Below are 17347 nucleotides of genomic sequence, written 5' to 3' on the forward strand. Positions count from 1 at the left end.
TTGAACCACAATGCAATATTATGGTACCCTCAGGCTCATCTGATGAATTGTGTTTGGGTTTGTTAGAATAGTCTTGGAGAGAACTAGTTGCCTGTTGAATGAAATTTCCACTCAGCGGTTAAGGCTTGTATCAAAACATTCAAAACCCATCCCCATACCCATACCCATCTGGGGTCAGATGTAACTTTCCTAAAAAAAATTAGATACTGAAGTATAAACTCAGTGTTTTAGCTTAATTAGGTCATAAATAAAATACTTAATTTGGTTCAAAAAATGCAAGTGAGTGTAACATTCGCCGATAAACATAACGTCTGGCCAAACTGACATGATTGTAAATTGTACCATGCTTAATGTAAAAAAAAAAAATTTTTTTGACAAGAAACTTATTTCTTCGTGGCATTATACGTATATAATATACACACTCACAGTTCACGTAGAGTTTTCGCTGGAATTGTATATAATGTAGCAACGATATACGCAGAACTTCCTTCCTTTACCTGATTAATGTTTTTGTTTTTGCAGAAGTTTTATTCGAGCAGTTGATAATTGGTATCGAAATAGCGCTGGTATAAAATGGCGCAATGTACAAAATTATTGCAGTAAAAACGATTATATTTCGGTTACTTAAGCACTGTGTTAATTTAAGGCTATCTTTGTATTTCTTTGAAACACGAGTGACATAGTATAAACTTGGCAAACCAATTTTGAGTAGAAAATATGCTGATATGAGACCATTTCGTGGCACTTTCTCCTTTTTATGTCTCTCTGTCTTGAATAATTTTCTATTTTGTGTTTTTTCTTACGCATAAATCATTTATATTCTATTATATAGGTATTCTAAAATTGCCTGAATACATAATTACTATGAGGCGATAAAAATGGAACCATGCTGCCACCGCAGTACTACAACTATATAATTCACTAGTTCAATACGTAATTAAGTATAAAATACCAATGTTCTTTTTAATTTTGTATCAGATTTTTCTTACATTTTTAAATATATTTTGTCTCAGAACTTGGGTATTAAACCAGGGAACCATGATATATAAGAGTTAGTCTTGGACTTTGGGAGCTTTTAGATTATAATTATTGGTGATTTTACGGTATCTATTTTAAGCAGTTTTTTTTCCTATTGACAAATTAGTTTTCCAGATATATGTATTGTCAGGTGCGAGTATATGTGAGACGTCAATAAACAGTAGACAAATTATTAACACTGGTTTTATAGTATTTAAAATAATCAAAAACACATATTTATGGCAGTATAAGCACTTTCCATAATGGGTCATCTGCTTAGCATATGAATAGAACGTAATTTAGGTACTCGTAACATTTATTTTTACATAGTATTCTACTATTGACGCCTGGCTGATGGGACCACAAAAAAAGTTTATCCACCCTTCTAACAAAATCGAGCTTTTAAATCGTGTCAGGTATCGCCATCTAACGGAATTAGTCTGTACCAGCTTATAACGCATCAGCTGAGAGGGACAACACCCTCTATCGTATTTAAAGAGCAATAGTATTTATTTCCGTCCTGCATTAACGAACGTAACAAACGCATACGTAACAAATTTAGTTATTTCAGTACCATGAGATTTAAGAAATCTCGATTTTTCTATTGATTTGACATTCAAAAGCAAATATCGCTACATCGTGCGTAGACAAGATGCCAATCGTTCACGCTCTGTAGCGTAGCGCATTTCCCTCTCTCTCTCTCTATCACTCTTCCATATTAGTGCGACACAGACAGTTGCGTATCGTTGGCTACGGAGCATTAACGATTGCCGTCTTGTCCACACACCTATCAAAATCAGAATATTAAGATTATCTTCGTACAACATACACCTACTTAGGCTAATATACAGTATTTAGTTATATAAAATAAAATAGCAATCGATTCTGACCACGCTAACTTTGCACAAACATGGCAGTAATAATGGATCATATGCCTGTAAGCTCCATACTTAACGTAGCACTTGGCATGAAAACTTAGCGTGGTCCGACTCTAGCACATTAAATTGAAATAACCCATATATAATTGCAATGACAAGACGCACTCGGATACGGGGCTCAAATTCCCGATGAGAGAGCTAAATCGCCAGCAACATGACTGTATTATATCTATATTCCCAATTTGGGGAATATTCCCGGGAATGACGTAATATTCCTGCTAATAACCATTATGAGCTAACTACGCACTTTAAGTGCATTAAGTGTACGTGAAGTGTGCTAAGACGCAGATAAATTACTACTTTAGATTCGCCAAAAATAATATACAATACCTACACTAACCAATTCATCTATCCTCCTAAGTCCCAGAAGCTTAAGTTTTGTTATTGAATTTGGAATCTTACCTTATTTAATAAAAGTTTTCTTTAAACCTTTATAAGGACCTCTGGGACTCAGGAAAACAAACTAACGACCGACATCATATTACTATCTCTTTCACTCACGACTATGCAAGTGTGTGTGAGTAGCTATACAACCCCGATCGTTAGTTTGGTTTCCGGAGGATAGTATAATGCAATTCAATATGAAGCAGAACAGTTAATTGAAGAATAATTAGTGATACAAATTAATACTATGAAATTAAATTTATCATTATTTATCATTTAACACATTCAGTGCCAGTGACCCAATAGTCGGGTTCTCTGTTCGTAGGCGCTGTTTTTATATACGGGATTTTGCATACTATCGGCTACGCTCGTTGTGCGACTTGTGCGTGCACTGATTGTGCTAAAGAAAACTTAAAACCGTTATTATGAGTGGTGTGTCTGTTCTTAAGTCATGTAATCTGTGACCAAGGCGTGTTGAAGAGAGATAACACTGATAAGTGATAACCATAAGCATGATGATATGAGATGGTAGCGTTATATGCCTAATGTGGATTCAACTGGGTCTATTATGTGATTTATGTGTTATGGCTTTAGAGCTTTGCTAAATGCCTATGTTAAGTAATATAATATACACTCACGAGCAATTACCAATGAGTCATTTTCATAGAATCTTCAATAAAAAGTGACTCGTTTTCATTGCTCGTGAGAATAATGAAGGGCGTCGAAAGTATGTACATATATACATTTTCTAAGCACTTGATGTGACGTTCCACGGATAAAGGTACCTTATGACAGTCGGAAACTTGTACGTTAAAATATCTGATGGAAACTACGTAGATAAAGACTTGGCCGTAGCAGATGCTACGAAAGGTTTACTCGTATATAGTTGCTACGCCAGCGTAGCACCTAACCTATCACCCGCCCGATTCGAACTTTAAGATACGTTAAAAAATTCCTATTAGCACGTATCTTAAATTTTGAATCCGGCCGTTTAACACATTCACCGCTGTGCTACGGTCGTAGCGCTACGTCATAGCCGATCACATGGGTTACCCGGTATGTAGCGGAAATACTTCGTAGAGGCAAAACGACAACGTGTCGCGATTAGTGCTGAATAGGTTAAGATACGTCAAATATTAGACCTAGATACGATATGGATCAGTCAGTGTCAAAAGTGATGTTTCTGCAAACAAAATCGTCGCTTTTAATACTGACATATCCGATCCTTATCGTATCTAGACCTAATTTTTGAGGCCGTTACAATTTACAATGTACCAGCTACAAAAGAAGTAGTAGTACTTCGGCGGCAAAACTATTGATTGCAATACTTATTATAGCAGGCCAATTTGAGTTTTAGTTCTTCTTCTTTTTAAAATTATGGCTTGAGTCCAGTGGGACTATTTCGCCAGTATCAAGGTCTTAGGAGCTTTAAATACGAATAAAATTGTACGGTTAGTACAAGACAGTGTACGGTAATTTTATCAGCTCTTGTAAAGCAATAGCTGGACATTACAAGGAGCACGAGAACTACTGGCCGTTGACTGGAAAATGGTGGTTAAACGCGTTTCAAGATTAATTCTCCATTCACTCACGGCACATTAGTTTACTGTTCAATAAGCTATCGATATTACACTTTAAACAATATTAATGAGCAAAAAACAAAGCAATTAATCACGAGGAGCGACTACCAATATGGCGCTCGAACCGGAACTCCTGAGTTTTAGTTATTCGATCTGTTTCCGATATGATACTGATCTGTCAGCGTCAAAAGTGACATTTCTTCAACCAAAAACGTCACTTTAGACACTGACAGATCTGGCCTGTATCAATCGTAGTTTAGTATTGAGATGAGACTATAAATTTATTCGCGACGCTACGTAGACTATGTAAGAAAATTACTCACTAAAATCAAATTAATATTATTTACATAAAATAAAGAATTGAGCCGAATGGCATGCAATACATATTATAAATATGAAAACTTGGTAACCATAACTACTTTTAAACTTCCTAATTAAGGGCCTACTAAAGCCGCGAATACCGGTTCGTAAGCCACGCCCGCTAGCTTCCTCACTCCCCGCTAGCACGCACACATGGAAGCGCTCCGCGGAGTCCGCGGCGCACGTGAAGGTGAAAGCTCCATCTAGCGTTACAAAAGTTAACTACGATTATACGCCAGAAACTTAATTCTTAGAAAATAAAAAAGATGGCGTTATTACTTGATACTAGAAAATAAAAAAATATATTGTTGTAAATTGTAATAAATCTAAGACTACAGTATAGCCAATTTTTATTGTTGATTTTTTTTTATTTTTTTTTATTTTTTTATGGCAACAAACAGTCATTACATGAAAAGATATAATAAATGGACTACGGAGAATACAAACAGTGCCGAAACATTTTTCAAGTTATATTGTGGAAACATAGGAGTTGATACTGAGTGGTAAATAGATTCATCGTGCAACACAACAGACAGATTTTTGGAAGATGTTAATAGTATAGTTAATTGTAAGTATAATTTGTTAGTTAGTTACATTGTTAGTTATCATATTTTATTTAGTAATATATTGTTGAGGCAGGAAATACAGGGTGCCGTTTTCCGACGACCAATTTTTCGGATGATAGTGAATCACAGTTGTCAGTGGTAACTACCTACATATAAAAAAGGAAAAAGTAAGTAATATGGTAACAACGAAAACTACCAAAAAAAGTGAAGTAAGTATTTTTATTACGCTGAAATATGTAATATTCAACTAATAACTTTTAAACAATTACTCAAACAATCAGGGTGATTCTTAAATTGTGTCCAGAAAAATATTTTTTCATAAAAGCTTTTTATTTTTCACATATTGTTACGTATAAAAAGCATTTTTTGATGCATATGGTCAAGCTTAATACCCTCAGAAAAGGTAAATAAAATGAGTACATAATCACGGCTGTCACAAAGTGTCCCTCAGTCGTGACGTTTCGGCATTTTGGCGGCCAACTCCACTATTTTGAATTATACAATATTTTTAATATAGCCTAAGTTACTCCCATGACTAAGACACATCGAATGACAGCTCATACGTTGAAATTCGTCAAACTAGCGCTGTAGAGCGTGACAAAGAATCGGATACACATCATACATCCACATACACGCGGAAACCATTTTTCTGCTTTGGCAGTTGGACAATAATAACAAATGAACGTAGCTAAAAAAATCCATTTCTAAAGAGTGAATATGCCTCTAAATTAATCAAACGAATTGAGAATGTCACGACCACGTGTCTATATGTCACGAACGTGGATTCAAAAGTCCGCGGCGGGGACAGAATTGAGGCCACTGTCGTGACAATTTGAAACATGTTCGGTATTACCTAAAAATTACCTTTGACTTTGCAAATATTAAATAATTAGCTCAATCTCGAATGTATTAAGTATATCTTATGTTACAAACAATAACGTGAAATGAGTACAGACTTTTAAAACTCAAACACGGCGGTGACGCGTTAAGGTTGACCTTTTTTTTTAATTAACACAAATAAATAATTTTCGACAACACTTCTCCCTTCAGCCATTTGCAAATATGACACCAACACAGTATTGCTGTTCTAAGAAAATAGCGTTAAAAAGGCTGCCAGACGTAAAGGTAACTTTCTACCGAGTACTGCATGTTTATGTTACCACGCGCGGCGGTGACACGAAAACTGATCACAAGATGTATGTTATTAAAATTGTTATAAAGTCGTTATATATCCATACAATTTATAAACCGTATTTTGGAATAGGTGTAAGTGTTAACATTTGATATAAAATTCTTCCAAAATCACTTTCAAAGAAAAATAAAATATCATAAAATCCGAGGAAGTCACACTACACGTTCCGTGACATTTCGAACTTCTTAATATGTTTCTAATAAATGCTCTTAGGATATTAGGTTGACATAAAACTAGAGGTAAATTACTAAGTATATTGATATTCAGTTTACTTATAATCTTAAAAATATATGCTATTCTTACAGGTAAAACAAAATTGACGTATGTATTTATGATTGTTATTTTGACTGTTTTTAATTTAAGTTAATTTGTATTGTATTTTCGTTTGTTTGTGATGTAATTATGGGTCTTTCACCTGAAATAAACGATTTCATAATATCGTTCCCCTGGCTTTGGTTCACTGTGATTTTCATTCCCGTGTGTTTTGATATAAAATGTATTCTTCATGGGCATGTACAATGTTAAATCATATGTCAAGTAAATGATTATTTACTTTCATGGATTAAGTAAAAATGATCGTAATCATAACAGTTGATCAAAGACATACTTATTACTTTTCCCCTGGTTCTCATTCCATGCCTTTGGACTGGGGTTTCAACTAAAATCAACGTTTGGCACTTCGTTCTATAGATCTTAAAAATAACATTTCCTTGTCATTCCCTTATCGGTTTTTTTCATTCCCTCGTCGCTTTTACTTTCTTTTTATCGATTTTATTATTCCCCTGATATATTGAAATTATATTTAATAATCTGATTTCAAAGAACGACCCTTCAATGCCCGCCATAAGCTAATTGGTTGGCTAATGGTTTCAAGAGCATGGACAAATAAAGTATAGCCTAACATTATCAACACAGAATCGCGTTCCTCTGAAATGAAAAGTTTGGTCGGGATATCCATAATTGCACAACGCCGTCTATTAGGAACTACTTTAATTATCAGACAGTTAGACAAGAGGTTGAAGCACCGAACCAAGTGTAATGAACTGAGTGCCTACCGCGAACCACGTTCGACGTGTTGCCTCCCTGTCACACTTACGTACGAATTTACAAGTGCGACAAAGAGGCAACCCGTCGAACGTGGTTCGCGGTAGGCCCTCTGATACTGCTGTTAAATGGTGGTATCTGCTATAGCAATTGCCTAAACTTACAGGAAAGCGATTTTATAAAGACATTGTTAGTAAGCGAAAACTAAGTATAAAACTTTAATAGTCTTTGTCAAGACTAAGATATATTAAATTATTAAGGTATAAAAGTAGAGCGGTATAATTTTAAAATCAGAAAAAAAAAGAAATTAAAAACAGTTTAAGTTCTAAGATGTACATTATCGAAAACCATCCTGTATATGTTAACATTTATAGTATTTTTCAAACTCGATGTGGAGGGTGACAGGTGTTATCTCTATATAATTTTAAACCTAAAAACGCCAAATCTCGCAAAATCGTATTGAAACGACAGCTGTCAGCGTACCCAAATAAAAAAAGAAAGAAAACTTTACTCTTTGCTGAAAAGTCATATTAGTCATTGACGTTTTGACAGTATCCTGTTAAATAAATTATGTGAATTGTTCTTAAGGCATGCGGATTACAAATCAGAGGTTGCTGGTTCAAACCCCGGCCCGTGCATACGAGTTTTTTTTTTTCTAATAAACGTGTTGATTTTTTTCGTTTTTTTTTTTATATAATAAGTAAGTATATTTGTTTTACATAAAGATTACCTAGGCTATACAAAAATTGGTATGAATAAAATAAAATTATTCGTGTCATTAAAATATGTTTTTAATACACATTTTTAAAAGAATAACTTTATTTCTGTATAAGACAGACAAGATTTACTTTTACAATAAAATAGAAAATAAGGAATAAAGATATTATATAGGAACAAAAAAAGAAAACAAAAAGTTACGATTAGATTCGATGGGTCTATAGATGTCTCGCATTTTTTCTTTGGTGTCTACACGACCACACAGCTACCGATACATTACAGAAGCTGTCGAAATTTCCTTACCCGTTGTAATTGTTCAAAGAGTATTAGACTTTGACGTAGCTAGGCAAACACGCACACATGCGTAACGTATAGGCCTGTAAAGATAGTCCATTCGTAGTAGACCTCGGATTCCGTTACTAGTTAATAGAGCTACGACTCAACGTTTATTGGATATGTCGATTTTACGTAATTTGGAGCGCTGCGCGATTTGACATAGGTCTTACCTCTTTGAGGCACCACGGCCATCTAACATTACTGGCATAAAGGACGCATTTATGACTTTGACGCATGACAGAAAGAGAAGCCGAACTGCGTAAAATGGGCGTTTTCTGTTGAATTCATAAAATCAAAAACGAGAATAAATCCGTTTGTATAAGATAATAAGTTAATATTTAGTTGAATGATGTTTAAGACGAGATGAAAACCTTTACTTTAATGTGGATTATGCTGGATGAAGATGTGTTTTCTAGTTGCACTGAGGTAAACACTAAAAATGTAGATGTAACTTTGGATTTATATTCTATCGAGGAAATTTTAAGCCTTTTTGTTTCGACTAGTATCATACCTCTTATCATATAGTCAAGATACATATATCCGAAAATCACGTCTGTTTGTTTCCGGGGCTAGCCACTGCCACGCTTCAAAGATCCCGTTATTTTTCGATGCAGGGCCTTAAGTCCACTAAACACCTCATCACGGCTACAAACAGATTTTTTTGTCTACCCCTGTAGCGATTATCACTTGAGCGATCTTTATATCGAGCGCGTTCGGGGCGTGGCTTCCGTTTCCGGTGGCCAGTAATGGATGGTTTTATCGTTTCCGTGGGGCTACAGCCTTAACCTAATTTTGAATATTTCACTTTTAAAGTTACGTCTTTTGTAACAGGTAAGTATAATATAGGTCAACTCAGAACATTTGAGACAGAAATATTTTTTGACAAAGGTAATGTTTACGAATATGTGTCATGAACGCTATTGTTGTGACAAGTCAACTGGTGTTGCCAAAGTGTGTTTGCCTTTAGTTTCCAATTTCATGTCCCACCGAACGTTCACTCTTAAATGAAAATACTACTTTGAACATAAAGTCCAGTCGCTATTCGGTGAAGGAAAACATTTTGAGAAAACCGGACTAATCCCAATAACGCCTAGTTTACTGAATTGGAAGGTCAGATGGCCGTCGCTCTCGTAAAAACTAGGGCCTACGTCAATTCTAGGGATTAGTTGCCAAACGGACCACAGGCTTCCATCAGCCATGGCGAAATGTCAGGACAACCCGAGGAAGATGATGACTATAAATGATATAAAAGTGTGCTTTAAAATCAAAACATTTCTTTAAAATAATTTCATGTTCCGAGTACGTGGTCCACAGCAGGTGGCTGCAGTAAACCCAGCGGTTCATATGATCTGTTTGGCTCTCAGTCTGGATGTTTACGAGTCCAGTTGAAAACGCGCAGGTGCAAGCAACAAGAGGTCGATCCTACCTTACTAATGGTAATTTCATGTTATTTTGACATCATTCGTCCGCGCATATCGGTGCGTAGAACATATTAATAAAAATAACAATGTTCCGCTCCGAGAGTCTAACTACGGAAATATAATATGAATATAGACTGACTAGACAACATTTTGAAAGGGAATCAGGAGTGTTTATAAAACATTTATTAATACTAAAGAATACCTTCTAGAATTAGATAAACGGAGCTGACATTTGCTGGCGTGTATTTAATGAAATCTCGTTAAATCTTACACTTTCTGAATTAATAAGTTACTATTCTTGGTATGATTCCTACACCTTCTCATACAGGTATGTACCTATATTAAGGTAAAATGTCGCAACCACAATTGCATAAATTGTAAAACCCCTAACGCAAATGAAACGGTTGAACTGATTTTAATAAAACATGTTTAAAAACCACCGCTGGAAAACCTGCTATTTGAAAGCAGTTTCCGCATCGAAGACGGTTCCCATGTTTAATAGCTACGGCGCCACAGATAGGACACTCACATAGTGGTCAAACTTATTACACCCCTTTTCTCCCCTTTTTTCTCGGGGGTTAAAAAAATCAAATTAATGTCACTACCCTCACGTATCTTGTTTTGGATACTCGTACCACGGTAACTCGTAACTTGGACCCCAGTAAGTGCCTCTTCTCTAGGAAAGCGTTGTGTACTCGAGTTGAGCGCCAAAAGCACTTAACAGTATTGGTTTTTGGGTCAAAAATGGGTCATAAAATAGCTCATTGGGGATCTGTCCTCATAAATACTGATAAGCACTGAAAATGGGTTTCTCCAAAGTTACGATATTAATTAAGTAGGAGGTATCTGAGATATTACACTTTAGGAGTCTAATTATTTTGTGTTTAACATTATGATTATTTATTGTATATGCATAAAACATCCAGTTTTTCAAAGATATAGATAAAGATAAAGATAAAAAATATTTATTGCCCCAACTACCAAAGATACAAAATAAAAAATAACATACAACAAACAATTTAGCTTCTAAATTTTTAACTACTTATCTGGTTTTTTGGTATAGGCAATGGGTACCTGTCTCAGCTTTATTGCTAGATATATACCCAGCGCTGATTTTCAGACGGGTCCCTTTTTGACAGGTCGGTCATTATATATCCTAGTCATAATATCTAATATATAATATATGCGATCAAGGTTTAGTAAAAATAAATATACTCGATAGCAATTAAAACTGGTTTCATTTTTATAACTCCTGCGAAAATCATTAGCTAAGTGCTTTCACATTCACAACTGAAATGAAACCAACGTCACCGTTTACAAACCACACCTTAAAATCCGTTAAGCCTTTTGGTCTATAAGGGTGTGAATAATGGGAGTACAAACATTAATATACCTACAAGCTTTGGACTTGTGCCGAAGACGGGAGCTGACCGCTCTGCTTGAAAGAAACAAAGGCTTTTGTTTAACAGATTGGGGGGTTCTTCATATCATATAAGAACGCTAGCAACCAAATAAAGTTCGGCCGCTTACGCCGTTAGGAGAATTAGACAATTGACCAATGTTGAGACGGCTTGTCTTGTTTATTATAATTATTTTCATAGTGTAATGTCATATGGTATTCTGGTTTGGGGCAAAGCAACTGACATATAGACTATATTTGTCTTACAAAAGAGAGCCATTTCGTTCTATATATAACTTAAAGAGGACGTGAATCATTAAGAGGACTTTACAAAGAAATTAATATTTTAACTGAATTCTATTCTTCCTTTATTCATTCTTTTATGTTAAAATACCTCTGTAAATTCCAACTACACATACGTAACCTTGAGTAGGTGTCTACATAATATATGTATGTACACCCAAAATCCATTGCCCTCCACAACAATTTCGACCACCGCTAAGTGAACTAGGAAATTTGTAACGTTTGGATTGCGTGCGATTAAAATGTCAGCCCTTTGCGTAAGTACGCCGGCATTTCGGGGCGATAACGATGATTCGTTAGGGTTTGTAGAAATAGGCTAAGCCTGGTTTTAAAGTTCAACTGCCGCATAAAAACGAAATCAAATAGAAGCGAGCTTAGGTTTATTTTATAGGGCTTTTAGGGTTATGTTCCACTACCTAAGAAATGTTTGTTGTTTAAAGTTTGTGTTCAATTTGCTACAGACTTTAGAGGTTAGATTTATTGATTTTTGAATTATTTAAACTGGAAGGGTTTTATTTAAATAAATAAATCACAATTTGATCAATGTAAGATGACCTAAACATAAATATCTCATCAGGCATCTAAATATTATAAACATGACGTGACGTAAAAAATAACTTACACCTATTAGTCATAAAACTTTATCCTTACGTGTACAAACGGACAAAAGAGCGGCAAATTATATAGTTCGAATAACTATAGTTATAATACTTTGTGTTACTGGATTAATATAAAACTTCACAAGGTGTGTCACAAGGTCAAACAGTAAAACATACTAATTTTCGAAAATGTAGGTATGACTCCTGCGCATCATCTATTTCATTTCACGAACCATAGACTAACAACGCCATAAGCCATAAAGCAATCAGATCCGTGTCCACAAAAAATACCTTAAACCATTAACCCATAATCTTCATCCGCGCATTGCTCAATAAAACACTGCCAAGTATTGCGGATCATTAGTTTTCTCGTAAAAAACGTCTTTATGGCGGCGGATTAGTCGGGCTGTAAATTATAATAGACACAATTGTTGGCAGTAAAACCGTGGTTTACTGCTTTTCTAACTTAGTGGACGCCCACAGTCTATACCACAATTATTTCGAGGGCCATGATTACACGTGTCTTTCCCAATACCCATATTATGATTACACGTATGTGTCATGGGTCTACGGAAACTTTTTAACTTGAGGCCGATTTTGATTTAACTAATTGTTAAGGTTTTCATCTTGTTTTGATATTGTCTTGAATCGTACTCGTACTTGTTAGTGCACGTGAGGTGAAGCCTGAGCTCACTCGAACGTGACATCAAACCGATATTTGAATCATATCAGTTAACTGTAATTCGCTCATTCATTTCGCTCTGACTTGTCCGTACATGTATAAGTGCGATCGAGACGCTCGTGCGAATGATAGCTAACTGATATGATTCAAATATCGGTTCTATGTTAGAAAGTGCACGTTTGACTTGGCCTGTCTGTACTACAAAACATACATATTCAGTACTACAAAACTTTGACGACCGGTTTGGCCTAGTGGGTAGTGACCCTGCCTACGAAGCTGATGGTCCCGGGTTCAAATCCTGGTAAGGGCATTTATTCGTGTGATGAGCATGGATATTTGTTCCTGAGTCATGGGTGTTTTCTATGTATTGAAGTATTTATAAATATTTATATATTATATATATCGTTGTCTAAGTACCCGCAACACAAGCCTTATTGAGCTTACTGTGGGACTTAGTCAATTTGTGTAATAATGTCGTATAATATTTATTCATTTATTTAAAAAATCTTGTGCCGTGCCGCACACTGCAGTGCCAACTTTGCAATGACAGTGTGGAACTGCCACTATAAAACATTGTTTTTTCATAGAAATTTGAGTGTTATTTGGACAGTGCTACACTCCGTCAATGCAGTCTGTGCAGTATTAGCTTGGTCTGACTGTGGCTTTGCTGCAACGACATTCGAACTTTAATTGTGATTTTAATTCAACATTACCTACAGTTTAGTAATTTTTCTGGCCTAGCGGCGGTCGGTTACAAGTTTTGTCAGTTCTTTGATCGAAATTCCGTTATTTATTTCTCTATTACTCGATTATGAAATAGTGTTAGAAGCAGATAATTAAATTTCGATTTTTTATTTTAGCGGGAGGCCCTCAGCTGAACCACCACATCGAGGGACTGATTATTGTCACTCGCCAGGAGAAGCTTAAAAAATTGTGGCTTTCCGATACTTTGGTTACGACTTCCTTCTATTGAGTACTTCTACTTTTTTAATTTCCTTTACTTTTCTGGTTCGAATTCATATTTATTTATATTATATATTGAATATTTATTTATTTTTATTTATATATATAATAATAATAATTCAGCCTATATACGTCCCACTGCTGGGCACAGGCCTCCTCTCATGTGCGAGAGGGCTCGGGCTATAGTCCCCACGCTAGCCCAATGCGGATTGGGGACTTCACATACACCTTTAAATTTCTTCGCAGATGTATGCAGGTTTCCTCACGATGTTTTCCTTCACCGAAAAGCTAGTGGTAAATATCAAATGATATTTCGTACATAAGTTCCGAAAAACTCATTGTTACGAGCCAGGATTTGAACCCGCGACCTTCGGATTGAAAGTCGGACGTCATATCCACTCGGCCACCACCGCTTCTTTATATATATATGTATGCATTATTTTATGGTTATTTTTCTATCTATGTATATTTGTATCAATGTGTATTCAAAACGTGCATTTCATTAATTTCAGTGAATGTACACTTTTGTTTGTGTTTGTCATTCATTCACCGTTACTTCTGTTTTACTCATTTCCTCAAAGGTTAACTGGAAGAGATCCCATACAGGGATAAGTTCGCCTTTGTTGTATTTAATTTACTCTGTAACTGTGTTTTTCGTGTTTTTATTTCTATGTACAATAAAGTATATACATACATACATACATACATACATACTATGACACTTCCCATACAAAAAGAGTTAGCGAACGTTTTAACGGTGACATACGGTTCGGCGCAGAACCTCATTGTTTTCAAATACTTTTCAAGGTTTACTATATGTAAGGTGGACGTTCGAGTGATCGTCACTGTCCCAATACATATCAATTTTAAACTTAAGTGATTATCAATAGAGTTGATAGCAGGGTGTCATCTATTGGGCATTGGCATGTCGAGCTCTAGGACGTTTACCTTACAAAGAGTTCAGAGGCTAACCGTGTCTTAGCAAGTAGAGCACTTGTTGCGCGTTCGATCCCCACTGCTGAAATATTCACGGCACGAATACTCCATCGATTTTGCCTGACATTGAAGCGATTTGCATCTATTAATGAATTTCAGACAACAGGCGGAAAAGTACGGAAACATGGAAAATTAAGAATTATGTGAAATTTTAGTTTATAGTAGATCTGCGAGTATTCATTATAGGTACTCCGCGGATCATTGGTGGTTTCTGAAAGTACTTCAAGTTGTCAGTGAGCTTACAGGACTACCCTTTGTTGGCTTTATTCTCCAAAGGAATGTACTTCCAAACATTGATGATCCTTGACAAAAATAAATTTTGTATAGTTGCCCCTTAGCACTGAACGGTCAAAAGTCGTTCTCATTTTAAAACTACGTGTTGGATTGTAATGAAACTTTGCACATACAATGACATACAGTACCCCTAGTGTAAATTTGATCGACATCATAACGTGACGAACGCGTTTGCGTTAAGTCTCATTTTGTATAGGATTTTGAGTTTCCAAAACGTCCCGCTTGGCGCGCTCTTTCTAAATCCAATACAAAATGAGACTAAACGCAAACGCGTACGTCACGTTTCGAAATCGAATTTATTTACACTAGGGGTACTGTATATCTAGTTCTGTAAATAGTTTATAGAGCTCTAGTTTATAAAACAAAAGAAATAGAGCAAAAACAAGTTTTGTATGAAAAACTTAAATTCGATGTATTTTTCAGGGTGCCGTACCCAAAGGGTCAAACGGGACCCTATTACTGAGACTTCGCTGTCCGTCCGTCCGTCCGTCCGTCCGTCACCAGGCTGTATCTCATGAAGCGTGATAGTTTTTTAAATAATGGTACGGAACCCTTCGTGCGCGAGTCTGACTCGCACTTGCCCGGTTTTTTAACTGTGGTATCTAAAGGTACATAAACTAATTCCAGGCATAGATATACCTTATCCTATTGTAAATACAAAGTTACAGAGCAATCTAGTCAGTCGTTTTAAAATGAGAGCGTAACTACGTTTTTATGGAGAACCGAGCTTGTGCTGAGGACCCTTAAGACGAAAGTGGAGGCCCCGCGCGAAATCGCCTTTTCATACAAACGTAGTCCTCATTTTCCTCTCTGGATATTAACATTATTGAAGCTATTTTGGCACAAATAGATACATATCAACCATAGCTATGCCTCTACGTTTGAGTTTTGTAGAATTTTTAGGTATTATTAAAGTTAGGAGCATTTAAAATTTTACCATAGAGAAATAAGCTCATTTGGTACATCAGTTTCCTTACTTAATAATAAGTTGTATGGGAGGTATGGTAAAACATATTATTAATAAGTTAAAACTCGGTTAAAACTTAATACTTGTCAAGCATAAATCTTATAAGAAATAGGTTTCCGCAAAGCTCGTTTAAAACTTATTATAAATGGGTCTTTATTTAGTATGGAGTGAGCACTCAAAGATTACTTATTTCTTTAGGACTACATTAGAAAGTGTTTCTAGTTTAGCAGATATTTTCCATTTTCTAAATTACACGTGTTTTTAGGGTTCCGTAGCCAAATGGCAAAAAACGGAACCCTTATAGATTCGTCATGTCCGTCTGTCTGTCCGATTATGTCACAGCCACTTTTTTCCGAAACTATAAGAGCTATACTGTTCAAACTTGGTAAGTAGATGTATTCTATGAACCGCATTAAGATGTTTACACAAAAATAGAAAAAAAACAATAAATTTTGGGGGTTCCCCATACTTAGAACTGAAACTCAAAAAATCTTTTTTCATCAAACCCATACGTGTGGGGTATCTATGGATAGGTCTTTAAAAATGATATTGAGGTTTCTAATATCATTTTTTTCTAAGCTGAATAGTTTGCGCGAGAGACACTTCCAAAGTGGAAAAATGTGTGTCCCCCCCCTGTAACTTCTAAAATAACAGAATGAAAAATCTAAAAAAAATATATGATATACATTGCCATGCAAACTTCCACCGAAAATTGATTTGAACGAGATCTAGTAAGTAGTTTTTTTTTAATACGTCATAAAATTTAAAAAAAAATTTTTTTCATCAGACCCATACGTGTGGGGTATCTATGGATAGGTCTTCAAAAATGATATTTAGGTTTCTAATATCATTTTTTTATAAACTGAATAGTTTGCGCGAGAGACACTTCCAAAGTGAAAAAAAGTGTGTCCCCCCCCCCCTGTAACTTCTAAAATAAAGGAATGAAAAATCTAAAAAAAAAAAATGATATACATTACTATGCAAACTTCCAACGAAAATTGGTTTGAACCAGAATTAGTAAGTAGTTTTTTTAATACGTCATAAATGGTACGGAACCCTTCATGGGCGAGTCCGACTCGCACTTGGCCGCTTTTTATTTTCTACTATCCAACTAAACATTATCTGCAAGTTTAACGTTTCGGTTCCTGTGGGAAAGTGCAGCTGATTGCGATTTCATTAATAAAACATAGCATCGACATCCGCACGTTTTCCAGGTTTACATTACATCAATACACTCATATGCATTTATGATGCATTTCTATTTAGTACTCGACGGAGGAAGGCCGACAATGCCAATTAAACTAAATTAATTAACTATAAAGATTACAATATTGTTGTCTCGAAAAAGTTTACAAAGGTACATATTTGCTATGCAGAGACAAATACAAAATGTGTGAAATGTGTCACATATTCAAGATTACAACGAATACATATTGGTCGTTATCTTGAACTCGCAAATCAAACAATATTGATGAGTTAAATCATATGTCCTCTATATAATTCTGATATATGTCTGCGTCTAATTAACTTGGGATTAGGTCAATGTGTCTAAGATTGTTCACAAATAAATATTTATATGTATATTTACT

The 17347-nt window shown here is 35.4% G+C and overlaps 1 protein-coding gene across 6 annotated transcripts in view; it reads left to right on the plus strand.

Moving 5' to 3' along the window:
• The window catches only part of LOC133522718 (uncharacterized), a 170550-nt gene that overhangs the window by 138509 nt on the left and 14694 nt on the right, over positions 1–17347 (plus strand). Inside the window, exon 1 of one of the 6 annotated variants that reach the window (XM_061858142.1) lies at positions 16871–17115. The exons of the other annotated variants lie outside the window; for them this stretch is intronic. The gene's annotated coding sequence lies outside the window, so the exon portion shown is untranslated. Of the gene's footprint in view, positions 1–16870; positions 17116–17347 lie in introns of those variants that run through there. 6 annotated transcript variants of the gene reach the window in all.

The sequence above is a fragment of the Cydia pomonella genome, chromosome 11 (genome assembly GCF_033807575.1).
Source record: "Cydia pomonella isolate Wapato2018A chromosome 11, ilCydPomo1, whole genome shotgun sequence".
In the NCBI taxonomy this organism is placed as follows: Eukaryota; Metazoa; Arthropoda; class Insecta; order Lepidoptera; family Tortricidae; genus Cydia; species Cydia pomonella.